General features: G+C 39.4%; 1 protein-coding gene across 17 annotated transcripts in view; it reads left to right on the top strand.

Moving 5' to 3' along the window:
* Positions 1-27,260, top strand: part of LRMDA (leucine rich melanocyte differentiation associated) — a 1,434,085-nt gene that overhangs the window by 1,030,395 nt on the left and 376,430 nt on the right. The gene's annotated exons all lie outside the window — the stretch shown is intronic.

Below are 27,260 nucleotides of genomic sequence, written 5' to 3'. Positions count from 1 at the left end.
CAGCATCGAAAAGGGAGTTAGATTTGGACTTGTGGATTTAGGCCCATTGTTATGTAAGCTCCCTTCTCCTCTCATATGCCTTGAAGAGCAGCTAAAACACCTTCAGTACAGGGATGCAAGGTGGACTTTACATAGTTGTTTTGCATATTTTTCAAAGTCACGTGTACAACCCTTGTAAAACAGTTTTACAATTGTCCACAGCAGTTATGAAGGAAGAATGTATTATGTAAACTTACTGATTTGCCATGTGGGAACAATAGGTGGAGCATGACCAAAAGCAGAAATTAAGAATCAGCCTTTGAGCAGTGGTTTAGAGGGTTGTTGGAAAAGGAAAATGCTAATGGAGACTAAAGTGTTGGTGATTAAATTAGAAAATGAACTACAAGTACATGACATTTGGAATCTCTTGAATTCCTAGTGATTGAATTTTCAGCCACCAACTTTCACTCATGCTGAACTCATGCTCTCAGCATCCTCCACTCTTGCTCCCAGTTTCTCCTTGTTTTGTTTTGTGGATTGTCCTAAGTCAAGAGGGCAGAGTGGGGTCCTGGAAAGCAGTTCTAGTTCTGCTAACTGGGCAAAGCTGGGTAAGTACCTTCCCAATCTGGGCTGCCATTTGATTATCTGCTCAATAAAAGGTGAAGCTGGCTGATCTCAAAGAACTTTTCTGGCACATGTGTATTTGGGCATCTGTGTCTTCTGTGATTGATCTTCTGTGTGGCTCATCTAGCCCTGGGCTTTTGGTATGTCTCCTACCCTTTTCTCTGTGAATTCTCCCAGGCTTCCAAGTCAGTTGTTTTTGGTTCTTAGATTCTACAGAGGTTCGGTTCCCTCCCAAGTGAGAAGCCTCTTAACAAATTTGTATTTTCCAGCATGTCACCAGGAGAGGTATTGTTGTCCAGTGTGACTTGTGACCATTCTTTGGCCCAGTTGGCCCTGGCCTGTCCCTTACAGTTGCTGCCACAGTTTGCCTTTCCTTAAACTTTTTATCCCTGTGCGCCAACAGAATTTCCCTCATAAATAAGTCATTTTCTTGCAATTTTATGAAGATCTTAACATCAGCATTTTGAAAAATGTGTTCTTTAGAATTTTTCATAAATTTATTTTCAGGATTCAGAGAAAAGCCTTGAATGTCATTCTTTTGAAGGATACTTTCCAAAATTTGAACAATTGAACTTTACTTTGAAATGTACCTCAGAGGTCACCTTTTCTCCTCTAGAAGGTTGATTCTCTAGCAAACTTATTTCTAAGGAAAAGTCTTCATATGTTTTATTATAATCTGGAACCACAAAAGTAACTTCCAAAAGAAGTAATTTTTTAAGATCATCGATTACCTCATTCTCTCTCTCTCTCAGACTTTTGCTAAAGAATCACTTGAAGCAATATGGAATTCAAAGAAAATACAAAACCAAAATGATCCTATTTGAGAAACAGAGTTCATTCCTTACTTAAGTTCAGTGGTAAGTCTGCCTAATCATTGTTTCCCCAGGTTGATATGATGGTCACTTTATCTTTTGCCTTTTAGAAATCAATAAACTCTTCTTTCATAGCACATTACTCAAGCTTCCACAGAACTCAATTCAAATGGTTGCCGTTTCTTCTCCTACCCTGAACTGTAAGCCCAAGCAGGACCATGCTTTGATTATTCCTGTATCCCCAACATCCAGCATAGCACCTGCTAAACCCCTAGAATGTGCTCAGATGGATGAATAGCACCTAGGTGTGAGATATGTGTGTTGGCAAGATGTAAGTATCAAGAGAGAATTAAGTCGATTTTGGTGGTAGGTGATCCTGGGATAGTTGAAGTTGGAACTTGGGAACTCTCCTTTGTTCTAGTGGCAAAACCTCTTTTTTCTTATGCACCTACAGGTTGAAAAAGAATGGAAAGGCCCAATCAGTCATCTCAAATTCTTCCTTCATCACAGTGGATTTGTTGTCAACTTAGCATACTCATACATAATCTTGCAAAGGGCTGAACTTCTTACCGCCATTCAGAAGATTGTAAAGAAATCTGAGAATTTTGATTTATCTCTTATTCTCCCCTTTTGCAGTAATGTGTGTATTTACCTTTATTGTTTGAGAGAAACATGTTGAGCTGTATTTTATTTTACAGGTAGATGGTCAGTTTAGTTGGAGAACTATCAGCTGTGAGGATTTGTATGAACTTGGTTGTTTCTCATGACTTCAGTCAGATGGCAGTTCAGATTTTGCTCCTCTCAATTGCAGAAGCTTTGACCATCCGAGAGCTCCAGATGCCTATTCTTTGTATCTGGTACAATTTTATTCCTCGAGAGGAGAGTCTTGAGTACTGAAGAGAAAGGACACACACTTCCAGACACTTTTGAGAAAGGAGCATTTGATGAGACCCTGCAGTAACATGGGAAGTGGAGAGAGATGAGAATCATGCCTCATGCTTAACCTTTTGGACTCATTCTTGCTAATTTCTGAGTGTGGTTCTGTAAATTGAATAAGCTTTCCTTAGCCCAGAACTGTCTAGGAAAGCACAACTCTTTATTGTAGTGTCAGACAGACATTTAGCTTTTAAGTCAGAATCCTAACACCCTTCAAAAGTGAAGGAACCTGTGGCAATTTTAAACATTCCAACCGTATTAACTCCAGTGACAGTTATCCTTTCAGTCCCTCACCTGGGGTGGGTTCCCCCTTCTCGACTTTCAAAAAGTGTATTTGATCCTAATGACTCCTTTGGCCTACAGAGGAAACTGTGTGTGTCTGTGTGTGTGTGTGTGTGTGTGTGTGTGTCAAAAGATACAAGCCGGAAAATTGCTGATCTCGTCTTCTGTATGTCTTTCCCTACCTCTCAGCTCTTCTCTGTACTTTATTCATGTTTCTATGGGGAAACCTCACATTTCCAAAAGAAAGGGTTGTATAGAGTTAACAATATTTTCTTGTTTGAGGGCAGTCTTTTTCCAGTTGCGCTTCCCTCCCGGTCAGAAGCTGAATGCCATCTCCCAAGCAGGAATAACTATGAACTTTAAGATCAGTATTGAGCTTTGTTGTTATCCTTAAGCATGGTTAACCCCTGGTTAATGGAGTGACTTCTCTCCATGCTCTTTCCAAAGGCAGCCAGCTTCTGTCTCCTCTCGCTCTCCGGAGCACTCAGGGCCATGTGACCTTCTCTGACTGTGGGCCCATTCCCAGGAAGTGTTCCTTACCCGCTGCATTTTGAGAACACTCTGGAGTCAATAGCAAGCACCTGAAAGACTGCTGTGGATCATTATATTGTACTTAAGGGTGGTGTTTTGGTTTGCTAAAGCTAACAAAATGCAATATATCAAAAATAGACTGGCTTTTAACAATAGAGATTTATTAGCTTACAAGTTTACAATTCTAAACCGAGGAACATGTCCAAATTAAGGCATCAACAGGACCATACCTTCTCTGAAGACCAGTTGCTGGTGAGCTTGGGGTCCTCTGTCAGATAGCAAGACACATGACAACATCTGCTGGTTTTTCTTCCAGTTTCTGGCCTTGGTGACTTCTTTTCTCAGCTTCTGTGGGTGTGTTCTTGTTTCTCAGCTTTTCTGGGGCTTTTCTCTAAATGTCTCTGGGCTTTCTCTGTCTTTTACCCTCTTATAAAGTACTACAGTAAGAGGAATATGACCCACCTTGGGGCAGGCCTCAGTTGACATAACCTAATCAACTGGTCTCACCTGTTAACTCGGCACTACAGGAATGAATTAAAACATGATCCTTTCTGGGATACCTACAACTCCAAACTACCCCAGGTGGGTTGGGGAAGAGAACAGAGGCTATCCTTCAGGCTCTTCTGAGCTGAGTCTCAAGGAGCTCTCTCACTGTCAGTATGGATTAAGAGTCTATTTTCAACTTTGCACATGTGTTGGCTTGATATTATTAGTTCACTCATAATTAAGGATGATTTTGTTAATTCATCTATACGAACCTTACTTGTAAACCAAAAGACAAATGTGCTATTTGCATTTTGATGAGGGGTGATGGTCAAGGAGCTACCAGATAATTTGTATCTGCTTTCTATGGCCCCCCTTTCCTGGTATCAAGGTAACTGGCAAGGTAAATTAATCACTTGCAAGATTTCTAAGTGAGTATGAAGAATGGTCTGATGCAATACAACCCAGATGGCCTGGGTTGTGAATCCTGGCACATACTCTTAATGTTTATGTGATTTCAGAGCAGTTACTTATCCTCTTTAAGTCATGAGTAACAGATCTGGAAAATGAGATGCTAAGAGAACTTCCTCATAGAGTTGTCAGGAGGATTCATTAGGATAATCACAAAAAAGTGCATATCAAAGTGCCTGGCACATAATAAGTATACAATAAATGTTAACACTAATAGTAGTAGTATAGTCGTAATAGTTATTTTCATTATGAAACAAAGGAAATTGGATATTTTTTTCATGCTGTTCATTCTGTAATGATATAATCTGGTATGCCTGCTCTTCATGGAATACTCCTTTGCAGGGACAGGATTGCCTGTTTGCTGCTAGAGATACTTTGACAGTTTCTTATTCACTGTCTCCTTTTATTCTAGATTTCGTGTTGCCTTGTTTGGGGTTGTGTATGTATATGTATTTAACTACCCTTCATTGGACATTTGCTTTATGCCAGAAATATATCCTTTTCATGCATGGTACTTAATTCAATTCTTATACCAGTTGTTTGAGTAAAGAATTCCTTTCTCCATTTTCCACATTTGGAAACAAAGGCACAGAGAAGTAATAAAAGTTAGTAGGTGGTAAAGCTGGGACTTAAGTCTAGGTCTCTCAATTAAATTCTAGGTATATGACATTCTACACTGCTTTTTCCTTCATAACTCAACATATTGGGTCTTGAATTAATTAGATCATTATTAACGTTATATTTGCCAGGCATTTTTGGTAGAGTTTTGAGAAATGCATGTTGTTGTTGCTTTTAATTTAATGGATAATAGTTTGAAATTTGATATCCAAATTCTTCATGTTCGAATTTAGAAACTAGAGATAAAATAAGAGATAAATTTGTTTTGATTCTAGAGAAATTAAATCTCTGGGTGATAATACAAATTAATGTAGTCTAGAACTTCCAAGATAGTGCTTTTGGGGTAATGATATAGGAGGGACACATTATCAAAAGTATTAGTAAATTCAAATTTTAACTCATCTCTTTTAGATGCATCTACATTAGTCATGCCTCATTCTCTAGGGTCCATTCAGAGACATGATGGACTCAGTTGTTTGAGATAGAATGACAGTCCCATAGTTAATGAGAATTTCCTTTGGTTGCTCTGTGCAGGTCCTATCTCTAGGCATGAATGTTTTTAAGTTGAGGTATATAATATTCTTCAATGAACATGTGGATCCCATCCATAGTTGTAGATCCTATGTGTAAAATAAAGAGTTTGGTGTCAAATGTTTCATTTGACAAAATCAGCTGGCAAAACGCATTGGGGATATTTCTAGATTAAAATTTCCCAATCTATAGTCAGTCTGCATTATGAATTTACTGAATGTTTTTCTTTGTATCAGCTGAGTTTTAATTTTTACCTTAAGTACCTGCCTACTTCTCTTTGGCCTAAGCAATGTTCGTGAAATCAATTGATTGACATAAATACTGCATATTGCTATTAAAATTATTTACAAATATTTGTCTGTTACCATCTAAAGTATGCTCTGTACCTCAGGCTGGTATGTGATGGGACTCACTTTTCTAATTTCCAAACTTGGGGGCGGGCTTTTATTTAAGTACTAGAATAAAAGCAGAGGCCCCCATGGAATATGAAATGAAGAGGAGAGATATTGTGGGAAATAGAATCTGCTGTGAAGGCTCTGGTGCAGGAATAGGAGTTATTAGAAGTTCAGATTCTGGGCTGAAACTGACTCTGTGATATTGACATAGACCCCTGTGCCTTGGTTTCCTCTCTATCTTAAGTAGACTGGAATAGATAATGTCTTCATGCTTCCTCATTTTCAGATGCGCTCTGCTGCTTTCCTCCCCCATACTCAGAAATGATGGCGTTAGTACAGGCTTCTGGGGCTATACAGAAGGGATTTCCATTTCTTTACCATTAGAGAACCTCTCCCCCTTTATGCCCCGCACCCCTTTTATGTTAAGTCAAAGTCAGTCTGATGTAGCTTTTAATGATTTCATCTTTAAGGAGGACATTAGGAGAGCCTGCATCAAGGACAACACTTACCATCATTTAGAACCACAAGCATCTTTGCCATGTCCATTTCTAGCACCGATAAAAATGGCAGTAAATCAGAAAAAATGCCATGTTTCTCAAAGTTTGGAGAATGAGCTTTGGGGCATTTTGCTTACAGGGATGTTGGTCTGTCAGGAAGTAAATCAGGTCTGTCCTTATACCCCTATTGCATCAGGAAAATCTCTGACTTTGTGGGATGGGCATGATTAGTCAGTCAATCTTTCTCTCCCTGCCTTTTGAGGTTGAGAGTGTATCTCTCTTATTTTCTCACAGCATGCTTAGTGAGCTCATTGGCGTGCTAGGTTTTATTGCCTACCATAGCTTAGCCCTTGCCAGAGAGATTATTATATGAATCCTGGGTGACTTCTGGCTGCAGAAGGGCTCTGCATTTACATTTTTGCATGCAAAGTTAGGGATATAAATGACTAATGGAATACTGGGCCACCAGATATTTATCTATCTATTTTGAAATATACATTTCTCCCTTTCTTTTGATGGAGTCTGCTGCTCCTGGGGTCATGGTGGATGGGCAAGGAGCATCAGTGGTGACATAAAGCAATCATCCAGGGAGAGTGCTTCCCAGCCCGTGATGTGCTGCAGGTTATTATGTCAGCAATTCAGCAGTAATCGAACCCCCCATCTCCTTGGCCCTCTCCCTGCTTTGCTTTATAATGCCCAATAAATTTTACATGGTCCAATTTGCCTCATCCACCAACCTAATACTGTTTGAATTAAGAATCTCTTCTGTAGCTTTCAACAATGGAAACTTTGCTTTCTCCAAACAAATTCCTCATAAAGGCTGCTCAGTGAGCATGCTGGAAAGAAGGCAGGACTGTGCAGATATGGACAGTTCACATTTGCTGGTCCATACAGAAGAGGCTGCTTGATGGTTGAACATAGTATATTATGATGGGAGTGCACCTCTTCTAAAGATATGTACTCAGTCATCTTGGAAGAATAAGGCTGTTAGATTAGGAACTGAAAGAAAAGTGATATACACAGTTGAATGTTTCCGGGTCCCTGATGCTTTTCATGATATGTGATGAGAAATAGTAAAAGCAATAACAACAATGAGAGAAGCATTTCTTCAGGATTTGCTGCATTAGATTATTTTAAGCTCTTGGCCTGTGTTTTGCAAAATGCTCATTACAACTCTGTGAAAATGGAACTGTTAGTAAACCCACTTACAGATGGAGGCACCGAGGTCCAGAGAGGTCAAGTCAACTGCTCATGGTCGTATGGCCAGTAAGTGACAGGGCTATAAATGGATGTCAGATCTTCTGATGCATGTTCTTATCACTACCCAAAACCACAATGGGGCTGTACCAGTGCCATCACCTTGAGATGTGTTAGTAAATTTCCCCTTCACCCAATTCATTCACCTAATTTTTCCTTTCCACATTTACAGAATATGTTACATGTAGGCCTTGCCTAGATAACAGGGCCACAACAGTGAGCAAGGCAAGCAGTCCCTCCCACAGTAGATATTTTAATAGGTTCAGTCAGACAATACACATGTAAACAAACTGTGTACTTGCCAACCTTGAGAAGTGCACCAAAGAAAATGAATTAGGGGGGTGTGGAGGAGAGTGGCTAGTGGGTGCTGCTTTAGCTTGGATGGTCAGACAATCCCTGAGAAGATGACATCTGAGCTGAGACCTAATGATGAAGATAAGCTGGGAGAGGTGGATGCCTTCCAGGTAGGGGAAAGTCAAATGCAAAGACCTCAAGGCAGATTCAAAAGTGTCTTGCATTGGAAGGACAGAATGGAGACCAGTGTGGTTGAAGCATAATTAGCCGATAGAAAAGAGGGCAGGTTAAGAAGTCATGAGGTTGGGAAGGCTCAGGTCATGCTGTTTCAGTTTCTTTCAATCCATACTTTATTGCCTGTATCTCTTTTTTTTTATATTTATGCCTTTCTTCTTTTCCTTCTGCTGTGACTTGATTCTTACCTCATAATGGACATTTTAATCCTCCCTGTGATACCACCCAATGCTTCTTGCTGGAAACCTTTTTTGTTTGGTTCCAGCTCAAGGCAGTCTTAAAAAGAATAGAGGTCATCTCCAAAAGAGTCATTCAGGAAGGAGTACAGGTTGCAATCTAAAAGCTCTAATTAAATCAATGTATTGCACATCCTGTCCACCAAGCTGGGGGCAGAGGCACGCTGTTTACTGACGCCATGATACATACTTATGAGCTGTGTGACTTCACAGAAGCAATTAAATTGGCCTGTTTAATCAGTGGTAAGGCTACCATCAGTAATAATTATTTTTATTGATCTGATAAGTGCACTGGAAATAATCACAAAGACTTGTGGTCTCCTCTTCCTCTGTCCTTTGCTCAAACACTAAATCCTAGGCTATCCAAGCCAAATCTAGAGTGACATTGTGAACAACATCACTGCAGGTTTATATGTATTCAAGAATCCCTACCTTATAAACATTTCTGCGCTTACGAGTCAAAATATAAGTTTCTCACTTTCCGGTCCTTTGCTTGGTGGCAAAGAATGCTGTCTATTGTAGGTGATTAAACATGTATTTTCTGTCTTAGCTTTATTGACCCTCTGTATTATTTTCCTGTAGGTTGGTTTGTGAACTCCTTTTGGCCAGAAGTATAGATTCTGTGGACACAGAATGAAACTGGGCATTGCTTAATTGTGGGTGAATAAAAGAAAATCTAAGGGGAGTCGCCAGAATTTTGGGAGATAGTTGCTTTTACCCCTGGACTATTATTAGCTTTTTATTATTTACCTCCAGTCTCACTTATAGTTTGGTACCTTTGTATATGTAGTTCCAAATGTCTGAATTGCTTCCCAGCATCATTTTGCCTAATCAATTAAATTTGTACATGACAAAGAAAGCAGCAGACCCAAGGTGTAAGAAAATTGGAATTCAGCCTTAGGGAATATAAGAGTGAACCTTGATTCGATGGAAAAGGGCCCCTTTTTTTACATGGTGGACTCCCAGTAAAATAAGCTAAGGTGCCTGAAAACTCCATCTTTTCCATCATCCCAGCATGAGGGAGCCATGATGGGATGGCTTGTTAGTCTTCCATTTTGCTAGGTAACAGGATATTTGCACCATGTACAGTTATCTATGCAAGCATGCATAGGGAGGGATTGTTAGTCTTCCATTTTGCTAAGTAAGAGGATATTTGCCCCATGTACAATTATCTATACAAGCATGAAGATGAAATTAAGTGTTAGTTCTCTAGGCCAACATTTTCCAATTCGTGTTCTGGGAAGCATGCCTGCTCTGGCAAAGGGTTCCTGGACTGAATATGTTTGGAAAATGCTGAACAACTGCTCTAGAATCTCAAAGCCTTTTATATGCTAATATATATTGTTAATTCCAAAGAGGGAATTAGAATTTATAGCATATCTCAAACCTTTCTAACCACAAAAGTCTTTCTTCATGGTACATATTTGAGCATCTTTTGGAACAGTCTTTTGAACTTTGCGTATCACTGTTTCCAGGTTCTATTGACGAGCCCCAGAAGTCTGGAACCAAAGCAGCAGTTGGGTGAGAACCATGACAGCCTCGTCCCACATAAATGCCACCTTTGTACTAAGGGGTCATTTTCCACTGAGAAATAGTTTTAACATAAGTAGGTATTGTAACCCTCTTCTCCCAGACGGAACCTCATATCCAGAATTCTGAGGGCTCGCTAGGATTGTCACCAGGACTTCTCGGATGTTCATCGAGTGAGGTCAGGTGGGAATTACGATGGGGGGTGGGGACTTTAGTGGAAACAACAGTGCTATATAGATTATTTGTTTGTATGCAAGAGATCTCTACTTCCAAGTTTAAATATCTCAACATGTATTTCCTCCAGACCAAAAGTTCCTAATCTGGCTTCATTAAGAATTTAGTCTTCTGGGCTGGAATGTACCGTTAGATCCAAGAAGCATGCATATTTTGTTGAATTTTATGTAAAGATTTAGGGTATTTATGGCTGGACAGTCATGTTTAAGCTTCTAAAACTGATGTTTAACTGGCATTTATAGTTATTAATGTCATATACATTGGAGAATCATAATTATAGATACAAGCTATTTCAATGTCTATTAAAAGGGTATTTCCCTTATTATTTCAAGTAGAAAACCTACTCTGTTAACTGTGTACTTTCATAAAGTTTGCTGTATCTCCATAAAATCTGTACTCTAATATAGTTAATATGTAAAGAAAAAAAGCCATATGTGGAAGAACTCACCAAAGAAATACAAATTTGGACATAATGTCATGGTGCCTAGTTTCTGCTGTTTTCAAACTAGGGGTGAGGAGCATATGACATGCCACTCCTTCTCCTGAAACAGGGAGGTAAGGTGGGTTCCTTTGTCTTCCCGTCTTTTCCCTGTCCATAATCACTGGATCAGGTGAATGAAGAAGGCATTAACTAATGGAGATATTCCAGGAAATACTGCTACTGTTCAAGAAATCCCAGCAGCCACATGACCCTGACTCATTCCTGTTGATATTTAGATTGGAATGGACAACTGATACCAGGTTGTGAGACAGATTGGCTTCTCCCTACCCCCAGTTTCCACTGGCCAACTCTTTGTGCTTACTTGAGTCTTTTTTTTTTTTTTTTGTATGCTGTTTGACAGGGTCACATTGCATTCTTTTTCCATGTGAGTATCCTGTTATTGCAGCACCATTTGTTGAATTTTTTTGTTTGATTGTTTTTTTTATTTGTTTGTTTGTTTGTTTTACTTGTTTGTTTGTTTTTTGGGGGAAGTGCATAGGCTGGGCATCAAACCCCGGTCTCCTGATGGCAGGCATACCTAAGTCATTTTTAACCTTGAAATAATACAATCCTACATGCTATGTAGTTAGGATGTGGTAGGGTTTTACTGTATTTGTAATCAACTCTCGTCTTTCAAAATTTTATTTAGCTTTGTTCTAGGTCATAAGGCCATTGAATCATCCTTAGATGTGACCCAAATCTTCATCATGTAGTTCATCCCCAGAGAAGCATATACGAAGGTAACATGACATTCTGCAAATAGCCATTGTCTGAGGGAATTACTCCAGATTCATACACACCATTTATGCCTGAGATAAGCCAAAGAGCATGCCCCTCAACACCACAATTATACTCTTATATTGGATTGTCTTTGTCTTCCATGTCTATTAGATAGTGTAATCACTTTAATTTGTGTTTTTCATATGCATTCACTGTAATTATGTCAACCTTTTACTTTGTCAGTAATTTGACCATAAGTGTAGCTCTTCTGTTTACTCTTCCCAATTTACTTTTTAGTCCTGAATGGTATTATTTTGGTTTCTATTGTTTTTTTCCCCTCAGGTATCCTGTGTTAACCCATTCAGTTGTCATTTAAGTTTATCATACTTGGGTTTGGCTGAGCTTCTTGAACCTGAAAAAAAAAATTGTTTTTCCTCTAGATTTGGGAATTTGGGGGCCATTATTTCTTCAGATAATTTTTATGTACTATCTCTTCTTTCTCTCCTTCTGTTAGTACAATGACACATATGTTAGGCCTGTGAATATTGTCCCATAGGTTCCTACGGTTCTATTTTTTTTTTTCAAAAATTTTTTCTATATTATGCAATATGGATAAATTGTTTTCAGCTATCTTTAGGTCCACAGGATCTTTCATTGCCACAGAATTCTGTCATATTCATTCTACTAATGAACCCATCCAGGGAATTTTTCATTTCAGGTATTACATTTTTCTGTTCCAACATTTTCAATGCTTTTATAGCTTATGTCCTGAGAACTTCTATTTTTCTGGTAATCTTAAATACAGTTAACTTTACCCAAGGGAGCATAGTTAAATAGCTTCTTGGAAGTATTTGTTAATTCCAGAATCTGGGTCATCTTGGGATTGATATCTGTTGACTATCTTTTCCTTTGAGAATTGGTCCCATTTTTCTAATTTTTTGTATATTGAGTATGTTTTGGTTTGCATCCTGGATGTTTTGTTGCTTAGGTATTGGATTGTGTTACAATCCTCCTGAGAATGTTGATTTTCCTTTGCTTCAGCCTGCAACCAACCTAGTTTTTTTGGCCTACAGGTTCTGTCTTGTCTTCTGTAGGTTCCAATCCCAGTGCAGTTTTCAAAGCATTTGTTATGCTCCCATGGACTTGTGTAGTTAGGTACCACTCAAGAATCAGTCTGAAACTTAGGTGGCCGATTAGCCCTAGTTCAGTTTTCAGAGACTTGCTAAGCTTCTTTGGGTCTCTTCTGCACATGTACAGAACAGGGATGAGCCAAGAACTTGTGTGGCTTCCTGTACTGAATTAGTGAATCCCTTTCTCCAGCTCTCTCTACCCCAGGAATCCCTTCACACTCTACAGTCTTTAAGGACCCCTTTTCTCAGTTTTGAAGTTCATAAATTTGGGATAGAAGTAGAAAGCAGTTTTAGCTGCCCACATTGATGTTATGTCATGTAGCTCTGTGTTGGGGGCCTGCAATTGGAGTAGAGCCTCAAGAAAAAAGAAGAATAAACCTGGAATCTCACCTGTTTGTGAGTAGCTTATCCAAGTTTTGTGCTCCCTCCACAATCTACCTGCTTTTATTAGATTTTCAGAGTTATCATGTAGTTACTTTTTTATTTTGATAAGAGTTTTTATTTATACATTGATGGAAGAGAATGGTTGTAGTGGGCTCACCCACCTTTCCAGAAGCTGAACTCTCAATTGAAGTGGATTCAGTTGAGCCCCCTCTTTCATTAAAATCATGTTCTTATTAAGTCTTTTTTTATCACAAAAAGCTATTGTGAATTTTTTTCCCCAGTTCCTTGTATTGTTTTCTCTTAAGGTTGAGTTCTTTGTCTGCTTTTGCATTATATGATTCTCTTTTTCTCTCCAGTTGTATTGTTTTGTTTTCTAGAGGGGTGCATGTTGGTTATGTTGTTTCTTTGATCTCTGTCCATATTTGAGTGACCCTGTAGACTACATGTTGTGGATGGCTTCTTAATTATCTTTCCACCTTATTTGAGACCAGTTTATTTTGTCCTCAGAGGTGTAATTTGAGAGGTAAGTTCCATGTTTTATCTCCTTCTGTAGTTTGAGAAAATAATGTAGGGAGGAGAATAGCTCGCTGAAATGGGAGGTGACTTTTATTAGGATACTCAGACTCAGTTCTCTCATCTCTGATTCTGTTAAATATCCTCATCAGGGTATACTTTCAAGCTTTGGATAATTTCTCCAATTCAGTGCATAGCCTGGAATCTTCATGCCCTTCAGAAAGTCTGTCAATTTTTTAGTTTTCTATGTTTACACTGTTTTTCCCAGTAGTTATTTAATTCATTCTACAATCAGCTGAAAAAAAAAAAGATTAAGGATGCCCACATAAGGTCTAATTCTTTCTGTATTTGGAAACATTAGAGAGAATTCTTAGGATTCTGTGATTCCCTGTGTGATTTCAGGTAAATTATGCTATTTTGAAATGAGCAGTGGTGTACTTCTGGTTAACCCCAGAATCTTCTGTTTCTTTCTTTGACTTATAGCTTCTAAATTTTATTGCATTAGTTGGATGTCCCTTGCCTTGTTTGGTTTCTATTCATTGATTTTTTTTCTGGTTGTTCTTACTATTTTGTTTTTATTTTATTTTGCATAAGTATAGGACAATTCTATTGTACAGTTTCACTTAAGAAATTGAAAAAATGTTTTTAAAGTATGACAATACTTATAGGCTTATGGTACTTAACTATTTCCTCCCAACTGTCCAAGTCCTAAAGATTCTTCAAGGCAAAGGTCAAATTCTCCATCTTTTGTGACGTATTATTTTTTAATATTACAGCTAGCAGTCATTTCTGTATATTTTAAATTCATTGGCAGTTGTTTCACTTCTCTTTTGGCACTTTGCATACTAATAATTGTGATCTTTTAGTATGTATATACATTCTTTCCTTAGCTAGCCCAAAGGCTCTCTGAATTTAGAGACCCATGTATTTATTTGTTTCCTCAGGATAGTATCTGAAATGAGTTCTTAATTAATAAATCAGCATCTCCTATGTTTACCTGAGTTTACATGGCTTGCCCTGCTCAAATGGTTACCATCTCTCAAACCATGAAAATGTGCGCCTGAAAGAAATGTGTCCTTCTGCAGGGTTGGTCAATACTGAATCTTCCATGGGAAATTACTTTTTAAAAGATAGTGAGATTGGGCGGGCCACAGTGACTCAGTAGACAGAGTTCTCACCTGCCATGCTAGAGACCTGAGTTCGAATCCCGGTGCCTGCCCATGCAAAAAAAAAAAAAGATATTGAGATAATGACTGTGAACATAGCTTCACAGCTTATAAAGTGCACTACACATGTAAGGGCTAAGATGAATTATCATCTCTTATGTCCCCTGTTCTACTCATGGCCAGCGGGTCTGCGGGGGAGGCTGGCTTTGCCTCACTGCTGCTTGGTTCTACCATCTTATCGTCAACACTCTGATAGCAGTGACGTGACCCTCCACAGAATAATCTGATGCCAGTGATGACTCACCGTAGACTCTTACCTGTCTTTGTTAATAGCATTTAGGCAGCAGGTAGGCAGTTTTCTATTATGGAAATACTGCATCTACTTTTACAGAAGCTCTGCTATAGTACCTCCCCTGGTTTACGCCCTCTTCAAAATCAGTAACTTGTGCTCCAAATTTGAACTGAAAAGCTAAGTAAACTACTAGCCTTTCCTCTCTGAAATATTCTTTTTTTTTTTTGCCTAGCATCATTAAACAGTGATTTGGTGCTATGATTTTATAAGCTCTTATAAGCTATTATTGCTGACTAGAGAGAAGTATGCCAGACCTGGATATGTTTGAACCCATGCACAATTCCAAAATTTGGAATTTTGACTTACAGGCATTTTCATGGGTATTTATCCTATTTCTTGGTTTTAACTACAAGGTTCTTGAAGATAAGGATAATGATTAAGACCGTTAGGGGAAGTTGAAGAGGGTATGAGCTATACCTATAGTGTTATAAATGGAAGAAATATATTGGTAAGGAATTGCTGATCAAACAGTGTAATACAAAATTGCTGTGGTTGAAAGCATAGACCAATTACAGCTGGATGACCTTGAATAGGTTATTTAACCTCTCTAGGTCACATCTGTAATTTGGGGGTAATACAGATATTTGCCTCCTGGGGGAAGGTTTTGCTAATGAATGTTGATAATGAATGTAAAGTGCTCTTAGCAGTGGCTGGAACATAATTTAGTTGAAAAATCTTATCTTTTATCATCATCAACAGCATCATCATCACTGTTTTATTGCTAATTCTCCTTTTTTTTTAACTTCAGCCAGGTAAGTATAGGACAAATGAAAAGATATAAAGTTGATATAGCATAAAGTAAAAATATAAGATTTACTATACCACAAGTTGATACAGGCTCAGGATTTAAAAAAAACAAGTTCTCCTTATGAACATTGCTTTAAGATTTTACATATGTTATCTAATTGAATACTCATGACAATACTGTGATGGGTACTAAGTTTAGCCCTATTTTATAGACAAGGAAACTGATGCACTGACAGGTTAATTTTCCCATGGTCACAAAACTCGTAAATGGTGGAGCCCATATTTGAACCCAACCAACTTGTTCATTTAACCTTTATTTGGATGTGTTTGAGGAAAGGAGATTCTTTCATACATAGGATACCCAGAATGGATTATTAGTGAAATGAGATGTTTAGGGCAATGTCCCCACATTTGAAGTAATTGTCAAAGGGAAAATTTTGAAATGTGTTCTCTTGAACCAAGGACCAGGTGCTTATAACTTGACTAAAAGCACATGAAACTAACCAGAAAAAGAATGAAGTGATGGTAGGGTGTGATGAATGACAGACTGTAATATCATGGAAACAACGCTGTGTAGGTATTCAGGATAGAGGGTCATAAATCCTTCTTTGCCACCATCTAGTTTGGTGATCTTGAGCAAGCGGGTTCAGCTTGGGAAGGAAAGGCTTGGTTTCCACAGTAGAAGAATTAAGAAATATATTGAATAATCTTTGGGTACCCCTCAGATCCTGAAATATCCGATGTCTTTGCATTGTTTACCCCAACACTAGAAATTATCTATACCATTTATTAAATATTTCGTCTCTTGTGCATTGGTCGTTCATCTAGATTTTGTTGGTTCTGGGCATTATATGGAGTTACTGTGTGATTTATTTCCTTAATTAAAGTTGACTTGGGAAATAATATATTCTACCTTCTTGAATTCTCAGATTGTAACGAAGTGCCCTCAAACATAATGGCTCACAATCAGTGCTATTCATATTGAAGGCGGTGGTGCAGTAGGTTGTTGAGTGGCACTCAGTGTTGAGTGCTGTAAGTATGAGAAGCACTTCATAAAATCAGCCTTCAATAACTTATAGAGAATCTTTTTGAAAAAGATTCTGAGTTATATGCTGAGAAAGCTCTATATATGAGTGTAATGATCCCTACCTTGAAAAAGCTCACCGACAAGGGCACGGGTAACCATCGTAGAATTCAGGCTCACAGGACTGAGAGCCTTGACAGCTTTTCAGCCCATTCTCCACACGCACTGAATTCCCATGGCATCATCCTCACCAAGTGGTTGTCCAGCATTTCTTGAATGCTTCAGTGACTGGGAACTCACTCCTGCTCACTCTACCCCAGGTAGAATAATAGCTCTCAGATTTTGTGTAGGATGAAATGTCTTGTAGAAGAAGTAGGGTCTTTTTTAGTTTGTTTCATTTTTTAAAACTTTTAAAAACTTTAAATAAAGTTTAATAAAAGTTTAATAAAGTTTAATAAAACTTTTAATATAACATATATACAAAGCAAAGAAAGAAAAAAGCCATAGTTCTCAAAGCACTCTTCAACAAGTAGTTACAGGCCAGTTGCCAGAGTTTGTCATGGGATACCATACCATTATCTCAGATTTTTCCTTCTAGCTGCTCCAGAATATAGGAGGCTAGAAGGAATAAATATTTTTTTTTTTATCATCACAATCGACTTTTTTTGTGTGTGTGAAAAATAACATATATACAAAAAATGCAAGAAATGTCAAAGTGTACCGCAATAATTTGTTGTAAAACAGATTTCAGAGTTTGGTATGGGTTACAATTAGAAGTAGGGTCTTTTTTTAGGCTGAGAAAAAAATCAAGGAAATGGAGTTGGGAATAAGAATTTGGTAAGTAGAGGTATAAAGGTATATATATGGGAAAGGACTCCAAAGCCTTTGCCTGAGCAAAGTACAAAAGTGAGAGGGGCATGTTGTAGGACATCAGATGGTCTTGCTTGACCAGTGACAGGTTGGGGGTAAGTGGCATGAAAGTCTTAAAGACAGATTGTGGATCTAACTTGGAGGACCTTGAATGCTATCTCTACTGGGATGGCTAACAGCCCTAATGAAAGCTGTGATCTTGTTTTTCAGTGGGTGACAGGTTTACTAAATCCTATTAGCAGTGAGATCTGCTGTGTTCTCCCAAATCCATATTCTTTATACTCTCCTGAAGAACTAACCTATCCATGGTTTTTCTTCAGCTTAAAGAGACTTGGTTAGAGCAGGAATTATGAAGGGCTCTCTGATGGCTTATTTCCATGTAGAGCTGCTTTATATGCATAATATAACCCTAAAGGGAAGCTGTGTCAATCTGCTCAGCCTGACAGAACCTTAAATCTTCCCAACACCACTTCCACCTTAGGAAATATGCAGAGAGGAGTACAACCTCAAAGAGAACAAGCAACCTGATTTTTGGGGTATGGAAGGTGGGAGGTGTTGATTAGCAAGTCATTGCTTATTGTTGTCTTATTCCATGATAATGAACCCATCACTAGCATAGGAATTTAATGCCATGATTTTTCCTAGAGCCACCCGGTCCAATTGCAGCTCTGCCTGAAAATGTAAATAGACCCTTCCTGGGGGCAGATTTGCATTTTTTGGTGGAAGAATCTCTTCTATATGGCAAAGATGCTTCTGTAATTATAGAAAGTTTATTTCTGTCCCCAGATGTCAGCAATCAAATTCCACATAAATATATTTTGTGTAAATCTTTCGGCAGCTGGTCTCCATTCAGGTTTCTGGAGATATTAGCCTGTCTTTGAGTTTATGACAAAGTTAAAAATTATTCATTAAACTGACCTGCAGTATATTCAGTAACTGGAAAATTGCCTTGCAGTTCTATTTGGTTTGTAGATGTGATCACAAGTAAATTTTTAACTTAATTAATTGGCCGTTTCTGTTGACAAGAAATTTATGTGGTAATAATTTGCTCGAAATAGATGCCGACTGTAGGAAATGAGATATCCATCATAGGCTTGTGTTCCACCAGCTGCACAGTGGCTATTATGAAAGTATTTCAGCCTGCGTCGACCCCAGTGTTTGTGCAGTCAAGATTATATATACCCACGATCCATAGCCTGCCAGAGAGGCGCTGGTGGAGGTCTATGATAACAAAGACTTTGTGATTTATGGCTTGCTGTGAAAGCAGAGCTTGATGAGATTAAACAATTTCATAGCACAAGTGTTTCTCAAGACCTGATTTGTAGTTGCAAGCTGATGGTAAATCACATTTATATATCTGCAAGCGTGCTCAGCAGAGGACTGCAATTACAGTTTAAGACAGCTACTTTTTATTTAATTTTTATCCTGGTTTTGTCTCTTTTATATCCCCCTCGTCTGCAAACCATTCACCTTCACAAGTCCTTTCCTGGTTAGAAGGCCAAAGATTGAAGTCAGTGATGTTCTCCTTGTCTTTGTGCCAGCTTGGGGGAAAGACTGGGGGAGATTTCAGAGCGGCACACACTGTTTCAAACTGGCTTTGACTGGTGTAAGCTCTTTGTTCAGTTCTGTGTCCAAAGAGAAGTCTGTTTCCTGTTTTCCCTCGGCTTGCGGTGGAGGCTTGACCTTCTTTGATGCACGGATGGAGTAAAAGGGGCGCTCGCCATCCTGGGATACAGGGAGATGCCGTGTACCCCGTGGGAACAGGGATGAGGATTAAAGCAACTTCACGGGGTTGCAGAGGACCTCAGGGCCGTGCAGCCAGCTCCCCTTTATTGTGCAGTGTGAATTTGTGTTTTCCTGCAAGTCTCTGAGGAATAAGCTCTGCAGTCAGGTTATGTGACGGTTTATTGCCTATCTGCTGTGGCACATCCCTGCACTGGGTACAGAATAGCAATCTCTGCCCTCAAGCAGTTGATAATCTACAAGTGGCATTACAAAAATAAACTGGAAGTGGCAAGACATCAAGCGCTAGCCCTAAATAGGTGGTACGGACACTGTTGGAGGTCAGAGGAAAGGTGAGAGAATGGCTCTCTGCTGGAAAGGCATACAAGAAAAATAAATAAAGCAAGTGCTTGAAGGACAGATAGGGTTTCAAGGAGGGGAAGAGGGCCTTCTGGGAATTTCCATTTTCTGCGCTAGTAGAGGCCTGCCGAATTCCAGGCCATGGTTTCAGGTCTCGGTTGGACAGCCAGTGATTGTATAACCATAATAACCAAATAATAGAAACTTTTACTGAGTGCTTACTATGTGCCACAATAAGGGCATAATATATAGCATCTCATTAATCTTTCTAGTAAACCTAGAAAGCCAGGACGATTGTGATCTCTATTTTGGGAACCAGGAAACTGAGGTTTAGAGAGATTAAATCACTTGACCATGTTCCTCCAGGTGTTGGATTGAACTTTTTCTGAAACCCTGATGTGTTTTACCCCAAAGCCTGTGTTCTCACCACAACTGCTTTTAGACAGGGAATAGGAATAGTCCGAAAACGCAGATTATTTCTATTCAGATTTGGGAATTTGCATCTGGTCTTTGTGGGAGACTGAATAATGGTCCCTGGATATATCCACATCTTAATCCCTGGGACCTGTGATTTTCCCTTACATGGCAAAAGGGACTCTGCAGATAGGATTAAGTTAAGGATCTTGTGATGGGGAGATGGGTTAGCTGGGTGGGCACGATGTGATGTGACCACAACAGTCTTTGTAAGAGGAGCAAAGAGGAATGAGGGTTGGAGAAGGCGTTGTGACGCTGGAGCAGTGAGCGCGGCGATGCGCTGAGGATGGGGGAAGGCCATGACGCAAGGATTACCTGGCAGCCACATAAAAGCAGAAAAAGGTCGGGAAATGTATTCTTCCCTCTGAGACTCCAAAAGGAAACAGCCCTGCCAATACCTTGATTTGAGCCTGGTAAGTCTCAGTTCAGACTTCTGCCATCCAGGACTGTAAGAGAATAAATTAGTGTTGTTTTAAGCATGATGTTTGTGTTCTCCTGTTACTGCGGCAACAGCAAACTAATACAATCTTGGACAAATTCCAACCAGCGCTGCAGAGTTTGTTTGAGGGAAGAGTTTTCAGTTTCTGTATTTTTCCCATTCTCCTCTCTTTTGCAGCCTTGAGGACAGTTACCATTTCTTTTTCATTGACCTAAGAGTCCCTAGTCCCTAGTGCCTCTCATGGGATTGTATACAGCAGGTGCCCATTAAATATTCCTTAAATGAATAAATTAACTTCATCCTAGGTCTAGGATCTAGGTGTTCAATCTGTCCGGAATCTAATATTTTCCTACTTCCTGGCCTCTGATGTCATAACTTGCTCGTTTTGAAGTCATAAAGGAGGAAGAAGAGGCATCACTTATTTTTGTTTAAACTCAGAACATCTCAGTGTAATAAGGGGAGTAAAGGCTCAAGGAAAGTCAAGGCTGTTGTGTAGATTCCTAAGTCGATGCCAGTAATTAATTGCACCAAGTATACAGAATAGGCAAAAATTTATCCTGAGAGCAGGGAGGTGAAGGGACTTAATGAAGGGTATATACCCTCTGGAACCACCCCCTCCACATGCACTGGGTGACGAGCTTCCATCCCTATGGGATGTTTTAGTCTTTTTTTTTTTTTTTATGATAGGCATGCAGGGTTTTCCACCCATTCATTTTTCCAGGTTTTATACTCCTGAGTGTCTTTTGGCTGGAGACTTGCAGGTGTGGGCATCTCCACTGAATATAGATATTAAACAAGCTCATGAAGCTCTTTATGGGGTGCTGTGGTCCAGTATCTTTGGCCTGAATGTCAGGAACCTGGTTTGAAAATCTCAGGAAAGCCGAGAGCTTCATTTCTCCCTCTAGGGTACTAGTGTATTAGTCTCCCAATAAAAGTTAATTGAATTTAATTTTATGTTTTAAGTGTGATGCATTTTAAAGTTCTCCCCAGTGCTAGAGTCCCTCTTGAAAAGGCAGTAAATTCATATTATTAAACTACCCGATGTAATTCAGCTCAAATAAGCATATTCGGCAATCTTTTTCCTGGATATGTGGGACTGACCTTGCATTGAGACTAAGTCATCTCATCCCAGACAAAATCTGTTTGGAGTTAATTGGGGAAGCAACGTAGATGTACAGCAGGTCATTCTAAGCTTTTTATTCTCTTTCTGGCCCTATTTCAAAGATTTGCTGTAGCATACATTTTCTGATGCCCGTTCTTCCATCATTTTATAAATATCAATATTTGACACAGTATGGAAGGTGAAAAAGACAATGAAGATCTTCCCCCCTGGAGATCCTTCATCAGATCATTTTTAAATGGTTACTTTGTCAGCTTGAACATTATAGAGCTGTGGGAGGTGGGAGAGAGCACGTTGGACTGGAAATCAGATGACCTGGCTTCTAACCCTTGCCCGTCTGTTAACCAGCCCAGTGACCTCGGGCACTTCTTGTCTGTGGGTCTCAATTTTTCTGCATTTTTAAAATGAGAGGGTTATGGGAAAACAGCAGTTTTCAAACTGGCTTCTAAGAGGTACAGATATTATCCAGAGGTTTCTTAGTTGTGCTGAGAGACCAGAATGGGGGGAATAGACAGGGAGTGAACAGCAGTTAGAGGTGAGAGCAGCCAAAGGGCTTTAGGTGCTCAATCTCCAACCCCTTTGTCCGGAGTGAGAAGCTCTTCCTTTTATGGGTCTGAGATAGCCGGGGCAAAATTTCCCTAAGCTGGTCAGTGCAGATGTGGAATCAAGCCCAGCGAATTGTATCTTTTCTTCTGGTGGGCATGGCCATGCCTTAAAGGATTTGCTCACTGAGCTTTGCTAACCTGCCTTTTTTTTTCGGATGGAAACCTTTAGGAGCCATAAGCTCGGATATAACATAACATCTACTAAGCGTCCCCTCCTATCCCCATGGAGCTTTCTTTTATCCGGAAACTCTTTTTCCAGTTCCCTGAACATTTTCTCTCTGCTCTAGTTGTAGTCTCTCCTCATCCTTCATCCTCCTGCTCCCCCAGCGTACAGCTGGCCCTGGACTGTCTTCATTCATGTCACCTTAGTTTTTATCTCTCTACTCTCAGGCCGAGCTCATCCTGTTTTTCAAGAGCCAGGCTAACTTTTATCTTTATGGGAGCTGTTGCCCAGCCTCTCCGGATCCTGCCAAGATCCCTTTCTGAATTTGTCAGAACCTAGTTACGACCCCAAATCCTACCATTATGTTATGCAGTATCTTTTGCTATTCACTATTGACTCACTTGTGTAAATCTAACTTGATTCTAAGCACTCTGAGTACAGGTCACACGTGCTGCAATTATTTGAAATCTTCTATAGTGGTAGACATTTAACAATAATAATAAATATTTATTATTATAATAAAATTTGTCATTGTGCCTGCTTGCCACTGTTGGGAAAAGGTAGTGCATTAGTAAGCAGAAATAAGGTGTGTTTGGGCCACTTTTTAACTTTGTGTTCATAAACGTTCTTTGATGACACCATTGTTAATCCATTTCTAAGGAAGGAAAAACTCCTTACTAAAGCGAAACTTCTGCTCTCTGAGCTCTGTAAAAAGAGCAACAACTAAGTAAGTCAGTTTCCCTAGCCACAGCCAGTCCTGCCAGATATAATATGAACTTTAATTCCATTTGAATCTCTTTGCTGAGGTGGAATAAATAGTTTGAGATTAGTTTTGCATTAAAAGGGGGACAAACACCCAGAAAACAAGCCCTGTACCAGATCAGTTCAAAAAACTCAGCCTCCTGATTTAATTTCTAGTTCACTTATTTAAGTAGAATTCTTCAAAAAACTCTTAAAATACAGAACAGGTTTGTCCTGCTAATGTTACCACAATGTGAAAAGATACTGTTGCTCATATTAAGTAAGCTTGTATTTTCCCTTGTGTAGTAGGCAGGAGATTCTTGGAAAATCCTTTGAGATATAGAAAGCCAGAGACAGTCAGTCAATCAGGAACCATGAATGGTGTGCCAGCCCCTTTGCAAATCAAATGAAGCCATATTCTCTGCCTGTGAGGATAAGGATTCTCTTAACAAAAACAGGTTTCCTCTAGTAAAGAGGAGATTATTGGCACAAATGAACATAAAAAATATTTAACAAGGTGAACATTAAACAAAGGCGTTTAAGAATTAAAGGAATGAATTACTAATTGTTTGCCCAAACCGAGGGAAAGGGTGGACTGTCATGGGAAGTCGAGGGTGGAATGTTGGACTTGGGCAAGGTTAGAGACAGTGAAGGAGTCTTTCTCTGCAAGGGGCAGAACTCTGCCTCGGAGGGGGCTGAAGTGAATATTTTGGGATCTTTCCTCAATAAAGGAGTAATTTGGAGAAAAAAACAAAACAAAACAAAAGCTGAACAGGGACTTTACTAAATTGTTTTCCATTCCCAAGCTTTTAATACATACAGACGGGAAAATATTCTTATTTTGACGGCCTAAGTTGTACCTGCCAAATCACCGGAGTGGCAGAATTGGCTTCAGAGAATGTGAGGGCGCCTTCTTTTATCACTATTTCCAAAGTATTTTTTTTCAATGTCTCCTCCTTAGTGTTTATAATATAGAAAATACTTAAAGGATTGAATGCATTTGGAGCATTTGCCTTGTTTTATATGGTGTTATAAGGAGGTGGGTTTCAGCTCCAGATTAGGAAACAGTCTGTAATTGAGTACATTGTATTATCTCCTTGTTTCAGAGGATATTTGGATAGATTCTGGTTAACTGTCGTCTGGGGTTTTTAAGAGGGCATTGATACGTAAAATGAATCGTTGGACTTGATGTCTTTTAATGCCATGAATCTACCAAAAACCTGATGGCTATTTTTCAAAAGTCAGTGACATATAAGTGACCAGTCAAAACAGATGAATAACTGTCAGTGAACTGACCTTTAATTGCCATCCTTAACATTGATCCTTTTGGAGCATCTGATGGGGCAAGGTTATTGATCTCTGCTCTTAGGTTTTGGTCACTCTTTGAGAAAGATTATTCTGAAGAACCAGAATAATCTAGAAAGGAACGTGGGAAATTTCATTGATTCTGAGAGAGAAATATTGAAGAAGAGTCTCTACCTTAAGTTCTCTGATCCTGTAATGCTTCTGCTTTTCTAGTCCTAATAAACTCAGGACAAATTTAAATTGTATCCATGTTGGCTGTATGCCTAGGTTCGCATCGGTGCACACCTTCCCCTGCATACTTTGGCAGAATGAGCTACAGATGTAGTGGCAGAATCACACACATACTTACAGGGGATCCTAACTACTCCCAAACTTGCCAATTACTTGTTTTAATCTCCTTGATGGGCCTAATCCCAGGTGAGATCATAATTTATAGCTTTAAGTTAGGTGCTTCAGCAGTTGCCATATGTCCTGTAAGGGATGCCACGCCATCAGGGCAGACACCTGCCGTACACATTTAGCATGTAGTGAAGGTGTGGGAGACCATTTGGCTTTGAGAAGTGTCCTTGGGTATATGAGACATGAAGGAGAGTCATGAGCTACTTCTCTGGTTTTAGATGTAAGTTGAAGTTGAACTCTAATTAAAACCTTTTAATTAGCTCAAAGAAAGAGTGGGTATGATGACATTTCAAATGATGGTTTCAAAATTGTGGATTTGTTGGTTATTTTCCTTTCTATTTCAGCCTGATCCTCTAAAATGAAACAAGGGTTTGTTTGTTTGTTTTTTCCTCAAGGAGCAGCAAATGAGTGTTATTGCAAAATGAATCTAAAGCCCTTTTCTCCCTCAGGAAGGACACAACATTGACAATTTCCACTTGTTTGTCTGCCTGCTCCACCCCTTTCCCCCTCTATCTTTCACAGTTGGGTCTCAAGATAAATAACACATGTACTTCATTTTTAACTTCAGCTATTCAGAGCCCCAATCATCTGGGATATTGTGATGAGCTATGTACATTTTATACACATGGTGTCATAATAATTTAGAATGTCATCTTAATCTATTTATGATCTTCTAATGACTGAAATGTTTTACAATTGTGGGGGATATTTTATAACTGAAGTTTTAATGGCTGAATCACTAACACCTGGCTGTCTGGAATGCTTTTCTTCCTCCCAGTTAGGCGTTTAAATGCGTTTCTGGAAGGCCCAAGGGGTGGGATGTGACATATAAGCTCTTAAAAGGAGGAAAATTAGTGCTTGATACCTTAACGATCAGTCAGGTGAACATTTGCACACTTAACACTAATGCTTTTAAGTGGAATAGTTTGATTAAGACCCTAGGTAGGTTTTCTTCAACATTCTTCTGTATGAGAGTAAAGAGGAAATGCTATATCCCTAAGAAATAAATAAAAAGAATCTTAGGTTCTCCGTAAGTAAGAGGTTTTCATGTATTCTTTTTTTTTTGTTTCTCTGCCTATCTTCTATGTCAGATTGGTTTCCAAAGTAATTGACTTGCCTCTTCATTAGTAGTCAACTATGTACTCTATCTTTTGCTGGGATATATGCATGAAGATACATGCCTGGATATATATACAGGATCTTGCCCCTGCATGAGTATACAGTTGCTTACAGAAGACCAGACATATACACATGAAAATGTCAGTGAACCATACAAGCCAGTGTGTAATTAAGCCCATAGCAGGCCCCTGGTGGATGCTGACTAATGTGATAGTGGCACTAAATTATCTGGCACAAACCAGGAGAGGTCAGTCCAAGGTTGCCTGGTGGCCTGCATTAAACAGTCACAGAGATAAGAAGGCACTGTAGCTCCTCCTATTAGCACAGCATTTACACAACCTTCAAATGCAGTATCCCACTTAATTTGCACAGTAATCCACTGAGGGAATTAGTGGTGAAATTTATGTCCGCATTTGTTGCAGAGGAGACCATGAAGGCTCAGAGCCTGAGACGACGTGCCCAGCCAGGCTCACGTAGTTGGTGAGGGGTAGAGCAGAGACGCAACCCAGGTCCTTAGGATCCTAGTCTACTTTCTTTCTTTTTTTTTTTGCATAGGCAGGCACCGGGAATTGAACCCAGGTCTCTGGCATCACAGCCGAGAACTCTGCCACTGAGCCACTGTGGCCCACCCGATCCTAGTCTACTTTGATTCCTACCAAGATGCTTCTAGTCACAAGGTCCCTAGCAGAGTGTCTTAGGCCAAATTGTTGCCTTACAATGGGTAGTTTGTTTGAAATGTAGCTGGATGTGCGGCATCTTTGTTCACATTGTAGCAGGGGATATAATAGCAAATCTGTGTATATTTATTTCCAATGAAGATTGACTGGACTGATGAAATAATGATAGGCTTTACTTCCATTTTTATCAACCAAGTGTTCCTGGTGACAAGTCCTGGTGATATTCCTTTGTGACTTCTAGCGCTCATACTTTTGTTACTCCTGCTTTCTAGGTAGATTGGGCTGATGTTTCTCCCACAGTCTTGCTTTGACTGACATCAGAAAGCCCTCTGTGACAACTGACTTGTAGATGCATTCATTGGACAGTTAATGTAGAGCAGTCCCATACATGACTGTCCTGATAGGGCATTAGGAATGCTACAGGCATTTTTTCTTTACCCTGTTGCTCCATCTCTGAACCAAAGTCAACTCTAGAATGTTGGAAGACAAAGAATTGGGACTGCTGTGCTTGGCAAAATCGCCAAAGGGGAAAACAGGCTGGTTTCATCCCTGGGTATCTTCAGGCGTATATTTTCATTTGTTACTCTAGCTCTGTGTCTATAAAATGGGAGCATAAATAATACTTAACTTATGTTGCTCATGGGATTGATGAGGATGTCAAAAGAGGTAATTTTGTTGGAGCATTTAGAAAAGTCTGGAGAATTATACAGATGTACTCCCATGTTTGTACTACATCATTTTGGGCTTTTGCTCCAAAATTCTTCTTGGATGTATCATATAGGTGATTATAGAGATTTGAGCTGTG

This window comes from Tamandua tetradactyla, chromosome 13 (assembly GCF_023851605.1).
Source record: "Tamandua tetradactyla isolate mTamTet1 chromosome 13, mTamTet1.pri, whole genome shotgun sequence".
NCBI classification, from domain to species: domain Eukaryota; kingdom Metazoa; phylum Chordata; class Mammalia; order Pilosa; family Myrmecophagidae; genus Tamandua; species Tamandua tetradactyla.
This window is presented reverse-complemented; position numbering and strand designations above follow the sequence as displayed.